The sequence below is a fragment of the Cibotium barometz genome, chromosome 66, assembly GCF_041138505.1.
Source record: "Cibotium barometz isolate CiBa-2024 chromosome 66, ASM4113850v1, whole genome shotgun sequence".
NCBI classification, from domain to species: Eukaryota; Viridiplantae; Streptophyta; class Polypodiopsida; order Cyatheales; family Cibotiaceae; genus Cibotium; species Cibotium barometz.
In genome coordinates this window covers 7,876,882-7,892,469 of record NC_141111.1, presented here as the reverse complement: position 1 = coordinate 7,892,469, position 15,588 = coordinate 7,876,882, and positions in this window count along the sequence as shown.

The following is a 15,588-nucleotide window of genomic DNA, read 5'->3' as shown; positions in this document are numbered from 1 at the left end:
CCCTAGACATCAGGGGTGCTCGGGCATTCTTCAGACCTTGGCAGCATGGCTTTGACCTAGTAGCGGCCGAGCAGGGAGAGCGTCTTTTCCATGTTACAGTTTGCTTCCGTGGACTCCGCCGTGAGTACTTGCTGCTCCTTTCTAGGCTGGGAGCATTGGTGGGTTCGGTGCTAGAGACTGGCCCCACAGCAGCTTCAGTGGTGGCCAGAGCAGCTGGGCTACCTTCCGTCAGAGTTTTGGTTCCGGACATCTCCTCCCTTCCGAAGGTCATTCAGCTACCGAGGATAGGGGGGGGATGGATTGATCAGAGAGTGGAGTTCTCGGGGCTCCCGAACCAGTGCTTTATTTGCAGGCAGGTCGGCCATCTAGCCAAGGCCTGTCCTCGCAGGAGACCCTGACCCCCACCGCAGCAGCAGGTCCCTGATGGCCCGCCCACAGATGCGGCTCGGCAGGCAGCCTCCGGGACACCTGCTCAGGCCACAGAGACCTCGGAGTGGCAGTCTGGACAGGGGCGCCGTCGAGGGAGGCAGCCACAGCAGCACGCCCAGAGACCGATGCAGCCGTAGCCTCAGTCTCAGCACCACTGGGTTCCCGTGAGGAACTGTAAACCGGCCTTCAGAAAACAAAGGGCGGTGGAACAAACACTCGCACATAAAACACTTCAACACCATTGAGGACCTAGAAAAGGAAAACAAACAGGGGGAGCTAGAGTGCTCTTGCAAATAGTACACGGACACCGATTGTCCCCAAATCGCAGTGGCGCCCCTTGCGGTATTTCTTTAATTGATTAAAAGAGCTTTGATTACAATATAAGGCTGGAAACTCAGCCGTCCCAGTAGAACTCCTGAAGCCTGCAAAGAACCTGCATCTGGTTTCTTGTCCACACGGCATCCACAAACAAATCCAGCCATTGTTCACATCGAAAGACTCTCCCACATTGAGTCTGCATACAGAAGCTTTCTCCCATGATCAAGGCTGCCACAACCATCCATAGCCTCTCACACTATGAACAGCATCACACCCTGACACATCCAGTGCTTTTGCATCACAACACAGACTTCCAAACTGTCTCTCAGAAGAGTATCACAGCACAGCATACCATACAGTTGACACACCTGTACAAACCCTCTCTACCATCCAAGGGTACTATCCATCTTTGTCATGGATTCCCTGTCCCCTGTCTAATCAGTAGCAAGGCTGTACCAATGTGTCCACTCCTGTACCTTCTGCCTGCATGTGACCTATCTCTTGGAGAAACCCAAAAACATGTTTCCTCGAGAAAACCTACGACCTGTTTCCACATGAAACCCTTAGGCCTGTTTCCCTTTGAAACTTCCGTCCTGTCTCCATACATCTAGTTACCTGTTCCCTCATGAAACATCTGGCAACATAGAGATGCCCATAATTGTAGGTCCCACTGTTCCTTTCTAGCAGAAGAAAACAATTTGCTCCATGTGCACGCAGCCATGCGAGCTTGCATCACTCCCATGCCAAGAAACATATTCAAGTGACCTGTACTTGCAGCCATAAACCCAAGCACATAGCTGAATTTGCAGCCAAACAAAAACAGCCCATAAATTGTCCTGTTTCCACCCTCTGAACTGTCAAACCCTTCCTCTCACAAAGGGCTAGAGAGAACCACTCTGGAACAGTCTTGAGCCAGTGAAAAGAGAGACTCCGAAAGACATCACCTGCAGTCCCACTTGCTCACAAAGAAAGAGAGACTTACAGTCTTTATGTCGCTTTCCACAAGGAAGAAAAGACTCGAGGAAAAGCCCCGAACTGTCTTGTCCTCTTGTCTTGCAGCCGGAAGAGGGAGAATACTTGTGAGAGAACCTGCTGTCCAGCCTTGTGTTCCCTTCTCACAACTTACACTTCCCAACTGACAACCATCTTCTTGCCAAAAGCAAAGGAGAGAGAAAGAGAGAGACTGTGCATGTTGCCCTACCAACCTGCCAGCCTGATGCAAAAAGGGAAAAGCCTGTGTGTGCTGTGTGCTGCAGCCCGACTGTGTGCCCAGAGAGAGAACCAGCCCACGTTGCTGCCCAACTGTGCGCCTGGAGAGAGAGAATCAGCCAGCATCGCTGCCCGTCCACCCACTGTTTTTCCACGATCCCCAGGACCTGCATGCAGTCCAACCGCCAGCTCTTTCCACCTCCAAAAGCCCTGTAGCTGCCTGCGCACAAAGGGACCTTGCAGCCTGCACCAGCACTGTCCGCCTCCCATAGCCCTGTCCTTCACAGACACCTGGAGAGAAAGAGTACATCGTGCTCTCTTGTGTACCCTGCCGAACAGCCCCTCCTCCGCGAAAAAGCACACACCCATCAAGAGATAGGCGCCTCCTTTCTGGCAGCCCCTCCTTTTCCCCAAAAAAAGCACACGTGGCCCCAAAAATAGCATAAGGGCCACGTTTCTTTAATGAAAGGCTTAATAAACTTTTGAAGGTTTTTAAACCTTTGTCCCCATGGGTTATGAGAGACTTTAATCACTTGGCCCCCTTCACACTTGGGGTTGTCCAAACATGGGCTCTCTTTTTGACTCCAACCTGATGCCATTCACACTGTCCATCATGTCCCCGTGCACATCTGCATCTTGTCCAGAGAAAAACACAGGGTCGTGACAGGAACAGCTTTGCTCCCCTACAGGAGGAGACCCCTGCGAGCGACGACTGAGGACCAGGAGATGCCATCACCCCCTCCTTCACCCCCCCCATCCCCCCCTACCGCCTCGCTTCCACCTTCGCCGCTTCCCGCCCCCGCTCCGGTTTCGGCAGCGGCTCCTTCTCCACCCCCCTCACCCCCCCCTCCTCCCCCCCCGCCCGCCTCAGTTCCCCGGGAGGCCCGGGCAGTCCCCTGGCGTTCGCCTGCAGTCCGGAGGGCTCTGAGCTCCGATCTTGATCGAGCACCGCAGAGGAGACTTACCATGCCGATTCGGGCTTCACGGATATCATCTATCCGCAGTCGGCTGAGTCGCCTCGGCACTAGACAGCGCTCAGAGGCATTTGATTACTCCTTCACACGGCTTTTTGGAGCAGAGGGCCCCCATGAGCCAGCACCGATCCGAGTTCATGTAGTGATACCTCCGGCCCGCGGGGAGGAGGCACTTGACTCAGCAGTGGCCTTCTCGTTCCCTCTCTGTGGCCCATGCGACCGGGAGTGGACTCTGGAGCTCGCTCTTAGCACTTTGAAGACTCAGGCAGTTGAGTTTTCCCACCATGTGAGCGATTTGGAGGTGACAGATGTGATAGGCCGACTCTGGGAGTTGGCTCATTTATTCTTGGATCCCGGGAGTGTGGATGCCTCAGGGATTCGCCATTTGGTCGTTTGCATAGTGGCAGACTTAGCACGCGACCCTGGATATGTATGCATACACGAGGTTGCTCTGTCTGAGCGAGAGGCAGTCGCCATGGGACACAGCCACTGGCGCCTGATCCGTGATTCTTGCAGCACACCGGGTGGGCAGATTCGTAGCCGCTCGGATGGGGACTATTCTCCATCCAAGCCGCTTGCGAAGGCCCGCCGTACGGCTAAGACAGCATCCACCTCAGCAGGTCATCCATGAGGATCATCTCATGGAATGTATAGGGCCTCGGCGGAGCACATTACATACGCTATCGTGGTTGCTTGAGGCAGGAGCTGCAGAGATGCCTGGTTGGTGGTAGTATTGATATTTTGATGATGCAGGAGCACCACTTGGGTGAGAGCAGGATCCGGAGATATGGTTCGGTGATGCCTGGTAGATGGGACACCTTTTGGTCTGCAGGGTTCGGCCCTTTGGGTGGACAGGGAGGAGTATGCATGGTCATTGCAAATGTATGGCGGCAAGCCATTGTGGATCGAGGGATCATTGTGCCTGGTAGAGCACAGTATGTCATTCTGAGGATACATGATGAGCTCTTGGGCGTGCTTAACGTCTATGCGCCCAACCATGCTAGTGCCAGAGCAGAGTTTTGGACCCAAGTTACGGATGCATTGCCAGAGGCCGCACATTGGTGTGTCGGGGGAGACTTCAACATGCTTGAGGACCCGGCCGATAGGGTGGGAGGCAGTCATGTTACAGTGCACAGCACGGAGCTTGCAGCTTGGGAGCGATTTTGCATGTCACTGAGGATCACTGATGCATGGCAGCATGGGGCCTTCTCCCGCTCTCAGGACAGTCTTAGTTTCTCTCGGTCGGATCGCCGGCAGGGAGGGACTAATCTATCACGGATTGATCGCTTTTATGTGGGCGACTGGTTAGTGGAGCGAGGGGGCTCCGTTGGCATTCTCGCTGGCACCTCATTTTCAGACCATGCGCCAGTTATTTTGACACTTGAGGAGAGGACACAGGAGCCCAGCCTGCAGTTGAGGATCCCAAAGAGGGTACTTACAGATCCTAGTCTCGCTGAGGACATTGAGAGGATCTGGCATGATAGTCAGTGCTCTGACCAGGATGTAGTAGGCCAGTGTGCCCAGGGACTCATCGAGCTTAGCTCTTTTCTGCACGTGGCAGCTTTGACATGGCTGAGAGAGACTCGCGAGCGGGAGCATCGGCTGAGACGTAGCCTTGCTTCGCTCCAGCGCCTTCAGGAGCAGCAGCCTGCATGTGAGTGGGTGGCGTCCCAGCTGAGCCAGGCACGCCAGGAGGTTAGAGAGGCAGAGGAGCAGAGACATGAGTTTTACTATCGCCGCCAGGCCTCTCAGTGGACGCAGCTTGGTGATAGAGTGACTGGGGAGTTTTTTGAGATCACTGGACCCCGCCATGCTCGAGCAGGAGTCCGTCAGCTTCGGAGGCCGGACGGATCGGTAGCTACTGAGCCCGGGGAGATCAGAGCCATTGCCACTGGTTTCTACAGAGACTTACTTTCAGCGGAGCCAGCACTGAGGCTCGGGATGCTTGCAAACAGACTGTGTGGGCCCATGTGCAGAGGAGGGTCACAGATCGTATGCGTACAGTTCTGGGTGAGCCTCTTTCAGAGGTTGAGCTTGCTGAGGCCTTGAGGGTCCTGCCACGCCATAGTTGCCCAGGGGAGGACGGATTGCCGCCTGCCTTTTTTATGCGCTATTGGGACCTTTTGGGGCCAGGCCTCTTCAAGGGCTTTCAGTATGTTTTGGACACTGGGGTGATGCCACAGAGCTTTTCAGAGGGCTTGATCTTTCTTATCCCCAAGGGGGAGGGAGTATCAGATGATATTCGGCATTGGAAACCTATTACGATCCTCAATACTGTCTACAAGGTCTTAGCAAAGGCCTTGGGTTTGAGGATCCAGCCCTTCCTGGGGGAGTTGATTCATGCTACCCAGACAGGATTCGTTAAGGAGCGTAGTATCCTTGACAACATTTTCACCTTCTGGGAGGCGACGGCCCAAGCTAGATTTCTTGGAGAGGACTTGGTCGTGATGCTTCTCGATTTTGAGAAGGCATACGATAGAGTCGATTGGGGTTTCTTAGAGGGCACTATGCTTCGCCTGGGCTTTGAGCCAGGTTGGATTAGAGGGGTGGCGGCTCTGTATTCCACAGCTCGTAGCCAGGTGTTGATTGCAGGAGGACGGGGGCCGAGTTTTGAGCTGACCAGATCAGTTCGACAGGGATGTTCTCTCGCCCCGTTTCTATTTCTCTTCTTTGCTGAGGCTATGAGCATGTATTTGACGGCAGAGGAGGTTGGTTTGAGAGGACTCCAGCTTCCAGTCCGGGGGGAGGACCTGCTTGATGCTGAGTTTGCTGACGACAGGGCTTATTTTTGCATGGCCATGAGGCCAATCTTCTTCGGGCAGAGCAGTCGCTCCAGGTTTTTAGTGCAGCTTCGGGAGCATTGATCAATTGGCGCAAGACAGTGGCCTTTTGGATCAGTAGCGCTCCCACTCCGGCCCAGACCCCGGTTTTAGATGGATTCCTCGTGGCACAGCAGTGCGATATTTGGGATGCCAGATTGGACTTGATTTGTCACCTGAGCAGCAGCTTGCCCCGCTTCTTCTGAGCATTCGGAAGAAGCTTTTGTATTGGAGTACAGCTCGGCTATCCTTGGCTGGGAGGGCGATGGTGGCAAATCAGGTGCTTTTAGCGACCATGTGGTACATTACGTCTTGCTGGATCTTCTCGAGTTCTTGCATCAGCCAGGTACAGAGGCTGATCAAGAACATTCTTTGGTCTGGGCGGGACGGTCAGCCAGCTCGGGCAAAGGTTGCTTGGGCAGTTATTACACTTCCGTTGACCCAGGGAGGCTTGGGCATTATAGATCCAGTCGATCAGAGTAGAGTCTTATTGGGGAAGCTTATTGTTCGGGGGCTGCTTCTAGGCGCTGAGCCTTGGAAAGAGCTTCTCTTGCAGCGGCTGCAGGCTCGGGCTCCCCCAGCAGGGGGCACTTGGGCACCAGAGATTCGATGGATCTTCATAGAGATGAGGAGGACAGGCCTCAGTAGAGGATGGGAGGACAGATTTGCTTTGAGCATCCTGAGAGCTTGGGAGCTGCTGAGACCGGGGCTCTCTCAGTGACCTCCTTCTTGTGTTGAGGAGCGGGCCAGACAGCTGCTCATCTGGAGCCCTGCGGTTCGCACAGAGCAGGGCCATATGCTGGGTTCTCGGCCTCGTCTAGCCTGGGGACCTTTGGCGGCAGGCCCACCAGCACGTAGCTTTGGAGACTGGCAGGCCTTTTGCAGTCTCCCAGAGGAGATACAGGTGGAGAGGCTGAGTCACTTCAGAGGGGGGTTGATTATGAGGGATGACATTCAGGAGGCACTCACAAAGGAGTGGTTTACGCCTCTCGAGCTTGTGGCCCCACGGTGGATGGGAGCCTTTACACAGTTGGAGATCCTGATTGCTGTCAGAGCTTGCACTGAGGATGGCAGTTGCCTCTACTATGAGATTCAGGATGAGGGCAGACTTCAGAGAGTGGAGGTGGAGTTGCCTTTGGTTGCAGAGTGCACCTTTCAGAGGATACGAGTAGTGGCCGCCGCTTCTTGGAAGTGGCATATTGACCCAGACCCTGCAGATGTGCTCCCGGATTGGCGCATATGGGCATATGCAATGCGCCCCTTGGCCCGGCTACAGTGGGACCCTGGTGAGAGTACGAGTGGCATGATCCTTATGCAGCCCTTGAGGCCACAGAGATCACCTTTTTCCAGTATATTGTTCGGCTGGGGCGACATATTTTGACGGCGAGGAGGATGGTCTCTCCAGCTGCAGCGGGGCATTGGCAGCTACAGGGACTTTCACAGGAGTTCTTGGAGGATTTTTGGGCCCGGCTCTTGGGCTAGTCGATAGGCCCGCAGGATCTCGACTTTTCAGTGTCGCCCACAGGGGATCAGCAGTTGGCACTTGGCACTTGGCTTGTCTACAGCGGTCTTCCGGCGGCCTACCTCCGATGTGGCCACCCTATGGAGACACAGAGACATTGCCTTTGGGATTGCCCTCAGGCGTAGCAGATTTGGCTGCGGATGCTGCGTATTCTGGCCCCTCTCTCTCCAGAGGGTTTGTATACGTGGGGTGCCGCTGCTTGGTCGACTTCATCAGGGCCTGCTATGGGCTATGAGACGGAGTAGGACAGCTAGGCCATCAGATTCATTAGGGGCCAGCCTCGCCTTGTTCCTTCACCGGATTTCTCGTCCGCCAGCTGGACACAGGAGAGGGATCTACGATGGGAGCTCCTCAGCAGCCTCACCATCTGGTTCACCTGGAGGGCCCGATGTTTCAGGGCCTTTGAGGGGAGATTGGAGCCACCAGCAGAGACTGTACGGGGGATTTGGCAGGAGTTGATCCACACCCTGCGAGGACAGTATGACCGCATCCGGGGTGACTCGGATGAGGCGATCTTGCGGCACCAGGCCTTCCACACCACTTGGCGCAGCGGCCCCTTCTATACCCTACACGCGGGGTCCCCCCGTTGGCATTACAGGCCACCTGTTTGGCTTTTCCCCCCGCCTATTGTATGATTTAGCCCCTCAGTTCTTTGTACTGATGCTTGTACTTTTCAACACCTAGGGAGAGTCTCCCGGGCTGCCTTGCTTTGTCCACTGCTCTGTTTTTCTTGCGAGCAGGAGAGGATCTTTTGTAGCCCTATGGGCGTCTTTATATAACTAATGAAAGGATCTTTTCTCGGAAAAAAAAAATTCCTTTACGTTCCAAGGGCTTGCGTGACCTGGGAGGACTGTTAAAACAGTCATGGATCAGCTTCCACATCGGTCACCTTTGTGAGCAATTTGTGGGTTTTCAGAGAATTTTGAGAGTGTGCCGGTGCCATCACGAAAATGTACTTGTGTTTGGTAGTGGTGTAACTTATGAGACGTAGTAGGACTGCTTAACAATTTCACATCCTTCCAAACAGATGTCTAAATAAGAATCCACAAGAAAGTGGGGATTTGAATCCGGAAGGAGATTAAACATGTTGGGCAACACAGTTTGTCATTATAGCTGCAGAAACATAAGTTTATTAAGGTGTTCAAATGTAAGAGGGAGGATTAAGGTGTAATGTAAGAGGGAGGCTAACTCACTCCCTCTCCAACTACTGCTAACTGAAGATATGAATGCAGAAAAAAGAGTGACTCACAAAACGCAAGTGGAACTGTGGTGTGAGTGAGAGAGAGACTGCAGGGAAATATTGGGGCCCTCGGAAGAGGAAACAAAACTGAATATATAACTGAAGGAAGATCTTCCCTAGTGGGCTGTAATACGGCTGAGAAGGGCTGAATTCCTGACTGCACAGACGGGGGAAGACGGGCTGATGAAGCTGCGTGGAAGGCGTGTCTGAAGGCCTCCTGTTGCTGAACTGAACCAGGCCTGAAGTGCTGAACTGTGGTGATGAAGCCTGCATGGACTGCTGGGGGGCTGCGTGCTGAACTGCTTCCCTGAACTCATGATGAAGACTAGGGAAAGGGACCCTTTAAATAGGCCTTGGGTAGGGGCTGGTAGATTGGCGACCAATCCTGGTAGGTGGGCAGCCAGGTGGTCTGCCTCTTTAAGCAAGCCGCCCTACTGTAGGTGGTCAGCCCATATGGCTGGCCAACTGGCTGGCCCTTATGTTGGCCGACCAGCTAGTCATGGCCGGGCTAACCCCATGACATTCCCTTCTACTGAAGTTTGAACTAGGGGAGATGAAAAGCCTCCTTATATGCTGAAAGGACGTGTGGGTACTCTGTGCAGAAATCTTCCTCGACGTGGGAGCCCATGGGCTTGAACTTGGCGGCATACAACTGCTGGCGATTGCCCATATCTCGCTTGAATCGATGAAGCAAAATCTGCTCCGGTTCAATCACCTTTGTCTCGTCAACTATGTCGGGCTGCTCCACATCTAGAACCTCTGTCAGTGCCGGACCCACATAAGGCTTGAACCAAGACACATGGAAAAATGGATGCATAGTCCATGTCGAAGGTAACTACAACTTCACAGATACATCGTTGATGACCTTAATGATCGGAAATGGACCAAAGCTTTGGTGTGAGAGCTTCAAGCACTTCCTCCCAATCTTCTTGAGTCGCTTCTTCATGATCCAAAAAGTTGGACCCACTGCCCTTCTGTGTAGCCCACATCACACCGGTACTTGTTGGCTTGCGTTTGGTAGGCCTCCTATGCTTTGGCAATGCGGTCTTTCACTGACTCTGTGATCTGCGCATATGACTCGGTGATGTGATCAGCCTTGTACACCTTCTTGGATGTCCTGGTGAGAAAGGACTTGAACTTCTTGCCGAAGACTGCTTCGTATGGAGTCCTACCGACACTAGTCGAATGAATGTCATTTAGGATCCCCTCCACCAATGGTTAGATATTGCTCCCATCCGGTCTGTGCATCATAGTTACCAGGGAACGGGAACGTTTCGGGAACGTCGCATGCCGGAACAGGAACGTTTCGGGAAGGGGAAACATGGAACAGGAATGGGAACGCCATGTCATCATATATGCTAGAACATGAAAGATACTGACTTTTTAAAGCTTTAAACTTTCAAAAACACACAAGGAATTATGACATTCAAAAAAAAGACTCAAGAGTAGAGAGTCGAGAGTCGAATTTCAATAAACTCCAAAGGCAAGTACATCATGACATGTCATGTATGAAAAAACAGCAAAAGGGAGAGAAAATGTGAGGCTTTTGTGCAAAAGAGCAAGGAAGTGTGAAGCTTTTGGCCCCCAAAATCAGGCTGAAACTAAGCTTCAAACTTGAACATATGGCACTTACAAGAAGGACCCGTACTACTTCAGCTTGCGTGCACCTATGACGATGCGAGAGCCCGAATATGGCATGGAGAAGAACGGGGAGGGGGAGGAGCGAAGGTTGAAGGGGGGCCGGAGCAGCCTTGGAGAGGGAGGAGGTGAGTGGGAGGCTGCAAGGATGCAAGGAAAAGCCCCGAAATAGGGCCAATATACCAAAGTGGTCGTTTTTCTGCAGGCGCCACCTTGGAACGCCTGGGGAAACATTTCCCCCACGTTCCAGCAAACAGGGAAACGTGTGGGGAAACGTTTCCCCAGGCATTTCCAGAAATGCCACGTTTCCCCCATTCCGGGAACTCCCCCTTGCCTAGAACAGCATTCCCCCGTTCTGGGAAGGGGGAAAGGCATTCCCTGGTAACTATGATGTGCATCTGCAACATAACACGTTAGCACATTGAAGGCTAACTGGTTGTAGATCTCCGCCTGTCCATCTGACTGAGGATGGAAGCTACTGGAAAAACTGAGCAAAGTTGTTGGACAGGGATCTCCAAAATTGACTAGTGAATTTGGAAACCTAATCCGATACAATGATACGTGGCATACCACACATCGAATACCACCATCGAAGAAACAATCAAGCTGTATCCTGTGCATCAATGGTGTCCTTGCATGGAATAAGCACAACATATTTGCTAAATTTGTCCACGATGGTGAGGCACATGGTATTCTTGGAACCAAGGGCTGGTGGAAGGTTGGTGACAAAATCCGTGCTAATATGCTCGAAAGGTTGATCCAGAATCTCAAGGGGTTGTAGTGGTCTTGTCGTAAGGTAGGATCCTCTTCGAAACACTGACTCTTCAGCCACCAATTCTAGAACTTGTAGGGTTTTTGTGGATTGTCCAGGTATTTTATACCGTGAGTAAATTGTGTCTGCTTCCCAACTGTTCTTGAGTCTTTCTTCAAATTTTTCTTGGCACTCTCGTACCAATTTTTGAGCTTCTTCGAGGCATTGCATCTCAACAAGAGGGTGTGGATATTCCCCTTGTCCTTTTGGAGTAGTAACCCTCGCCTCAATTGGCACCTTAACATCCCTTGGAAGGGTTGCTGGTATCTCCTTTAGGATGGCACTGCTTCGTGAAGATGCGAAAGAAGGTAGAGTTCGCATTGATGTACAATTGGTTGTCCTTCAGAAGCTGAAGAACCTGTTGGATGTGTGACACATGCGCCGCGGGATCCTTGGGAAAAATAAGAACGTCGCCTGAAAAGATGAAGACACTCTTACCAATAAGAGCCTTGAAAATCTATAGCATCATGCGATTGAATGTTGCTGGCGCCCCTATGAATCCAAAGGGCCTCACAATGAGCTCAAAAAGCTGACTTTGGAATGTCTGGCTCGTGAATCCGGATCTGATGATACTTGCTCTTCAAATAAATATTTAAAAACATCTTGGCTCCATTCAGTCGCTCCAAAATGTAGTCGGTCCTCGGCATGGGAACTACTCTTCACCGTCACTTTGTTGAGTGCATGGTAATCCACACACATTCAAACAGTGCTGTCCTTAACGAAAAGAAACGGGGTTGCATACGGAGCATGGTGGTACGAGGCGCTCAGAGACGTTCGCAATCGAGGCGTTCGAGGCGTTACCCCAAAAAAAAAAAAAAACTTGTTCGAGACGAACGCCTCGTTTCTTTCGAGGCGCCTCAAATGCCTCATAGGAATGCCTCAAACGCCTTGGAAAAAAAAATTCCCCTGAAAAAAATTTTAAAAGGAAATTTTTCCCAAATAAAAATTTTCAAACGCCTCGATTGGATAGAGGCGTTTGAGGCGCCTCGTTTGAGCGCCTCGAACGAATGCCTCCCCAAAAAAAAAACGAACGCCCCGAATCAATCAAGGCGCACCTCGATCCAACCTTGGTACGGAGAGTTACTGGGGCGTGTGAAGCCGCTCCGCACAACAACTCCTCTAGCTATAGCTCAAGCTCCTCCTCCTGATGATCCATGAAGAAGCTCGATGCGGTGATCCTCTGGCCAAACTGGAGGTAAGGATAGAGGAAGACTTGACGTGAGGAAAGTGTCCTGGTACTGGTAAAGAAAAGCTTCCTGCTGGGGGGTGCTGATAGGCATGGCTGGAGTAGTGGAATTAACATAAACCACGTACACTTCACCATATTTGCGGATCTCTCGAGTCATTTGAACTACTAAAATGAGTAGTCGTGGAAGAGCGCGAAGCCAAGCGATGAACTTGGACTCGTGCTCCCAAGATGATGTCCATTGCTTGAGTCAGTGCGATCTCGAGTGGCTGTGTGTCTGACCATCCTGCAATCTTCAAAGTAGCCCCTCCCTCGACAAGCCACCCTAGTTCATCCCACACTCCCTCAGTCTCTTTACCTGACCACATCACGGAAGAAGAGATCGAAAGGATCCACAAAGAACCATCGCAGCTTCCATTTCGCTCAAGGCCATGGGAGTTGTGGGGGTGAGAGTCAACCTGGCCTGCTTGGCGGCTTGGGTGGAGATAATGTCCTCTGAGCTCCCAGAATCTATCAGGATAAGGACCTTCTGCCCATATAACTAGAACATAGTGGGAAACGTGTGAGCCTCCCCCTTCTGTTGATCTTTGATCTCCTAGATGACCACTGAGGTTGTCTTCAGGGGAGTCGAAGTTGTGGGTGCACCATCGGACGCGGCTCCTTCTGTCTTGAGCTTTTTGAAGTGCGAGCAATCCGCTTTCTTGTGGCCCTGCGTGTGATAATAAAAACAATGATTCTCCTTGGCATAGGCGGCTTGGGTTTCTGAGTCCAAGAAACCACCATACCCATGGAGTCCTAGGACTGGGGCTTCTTGGTTTCTTTGGATCCTTTACCCTTGTGCAGTGAGCTCAAAGTTCTGGGCAAGCTCAATGTACTTTAGTAATCCTTTGTTCTGAAGCTGTGAAATACCACTGAACGTTTGTGTTCAACCAAGGGAGAAACTTTCCTAGCTTTTCGTGTTCTTCCTGCTGCAACTGTATGGACGCTTGTGTGAACCGATTGGAATAATGGTTCACTGACTCGTGCTCCAGCTGGTGCATCTCAAAAAACTAAGACTGCAATCTGTGTAAGTCTTGAGGTGGTGAAAATCGAGCCTGGATGTCTTTCACAAACTTTGTCCACATGTGATTTGGTGTCTATTCCCCCGCATCATAGTGGTCCTTCTGCCACTTGTGCAACCAGGTGACTGCTTCGTTGGTGAATCACTGCAAGAATACACTGTTCATTGTCTTGCACACGCACAACCGTCCAATTGGTTGAGCCAAGAGATCAACACTAATGGTTCGGTCTTGCCATTGTACCGAAAGAAATTGAGCTTCCCCGGGAAGGACGGCTTGGCGGGCTGGGGTAATCTCTCACGTGCCTCTTCTTGCTTGGGGTGGACTGGAGAGAGGAGAAGTTGCTGGTCACGTGTGTCCTTTGCCTCCTGGGCCTCGCGCTCTCTAAGCTCCCCGACTTCTCTAGCCTTGCAATCGCGCCCTTCTTTTGTCTCTTGAGCTGCTCTCTCATGTGCTCTGGTGGCTTGCTCACGCTCATCCCGCATCTCCTAGAGCGGAAGCATGCGTGTGAGAAGGCTCTCTGACTGCTGCTGCTGCATCTGCATCATGGTCTGCATCATGGGCCTCGGCGACCGAAGGTGTAACTGGAGTTTGCGGAGTTTGTGGCTGGGCTGGCGACGAATCCTCCTCCACCATGGGGTTCGACGGGCCGCTGGAATCCATGGTGTATTTCCCCGTCTCTGTCTGTACCACATGTAATAGTGGCTGTCCCTGATCTGCAATTCCCTATTGCAGGAAAAAACTGAAGCTCTTATACCAATGTAAGATGGAGGCTAACTCACTCCCTCTCCAACTACTGCTGATTGAAGATATGAATGTGGAAAAGAGAATATCACTCACAGAATGCAAGTCGAACTGTGGTGTGAGTGAGAGAGAGACTGCGGGGGAATATTGTGGTCCTCCGAAGAGGAAACACAACTGAATATATAACTGAAGGAAGATCTGCCCTAGTGAACTGTAATACAAGGCTGAGAAGGGCTGAATCCCTGACTGTATGTGGAAGGGGGAAGAAGGGCTGATGAAGCTGCGTAGAAGCGTGTCTAAAGGCCTCCTGTTGCTGAACTGAACCAGGCCTGAAGTGCTGAACTGTGGTGATGAAGCCTGCATGGACTGCTGGAGCGCTGTGTGCTGAACTGCTGCCCTGAACTGATGATGAAGACTGGGGGAAGGGACCCTTTAAATAGGCCCTGAGTAGACGCTGGTAGATGAGCGGTCAATCGTGGCAGGTGGGCAGCCAGGTCTGCCAAAGGTGCTCTGCCCCTTTAAGCAGGCCGCCCTGCTGTAGGTGGTCGGCCCATATGGCTGGCCGTGACTAGCTGGCACTTATGGCTGGCCGAGCAGCACAGTCATGGCCAGGCTAACCCCATGACATCAAAAAGCTCAAGCAATGGATCTGAGACATGCTGATGTTCTCTAGAAACAGCCAACAAGGTTGGCAGCATAAACGCTGATATCATACGGATAAAGAGCTATACACTGTGCATAGAGATGGAAACTCACACTTTATAAATTTCCAAAATGGTGGGGTGATTCTGAATGCGCAATTGTGATGCAGAGAGTAGGTCAAGGTAGACTAGCAGAGCACTACAAGAGCTGAGCCAATGAGACAAATTGTTGCTACATGATGAGACATACAGCCACAGCCTAAATCACATGGGCTTTGGCCCGAGGGACGTGATCTATATACACCTAGATGAATCCGGGAAGATGCCCAATCCACCACATAAAAAAGTGCAGTTTATAACCTCATAGTAGTCATCCACAAGACGGCAAACCATAAACTCCATCATGGGACTAGCTATTAGGACATACTGACTAACGCCATCAGTGCCCAGTAAGTGGGTGTAAAACTTTGTATCAATATATGCTCACACACACAAGAGCATACATTCATACCACGGTCTACGTACTGAGTTTCTGTCAAAGCTCCAGAGGTACAGGGCAAACTCAGCCATAATGAAGCCTAGCACTTAGGGAGACGACTAATCAAACAATAGTCCACAAACTCTACAATGGCTTGTAAAGAAAACATTAACTAACCATTTCATTTTAGTCTCTCCCAAATAAAAATCATAAGAGATAGAAAGAATCATTACAACAAAGTGGGACCCAATTGGCCACTGGCTTGTGCATGGCAACCACTTTTCTGAGGCCACATGCTTCACACTTTGACATTTCCTCACCACCTGCACAGACCACCATCTGCTTGACATCAGCTAATCACCCAATCACGAGTGAGAAAAGAGCCATAGATTTTTGTGCAGCCACAAGCTTATCAACCCACTCCCTCCAACTTATGATAGCTTTTTTATTATGTCCCCTCCTTCCTTCATTCCTAGGTTTATCCTCCTTGTTGAAAAAATGTAGCCCAGGGAGGTGAAGGC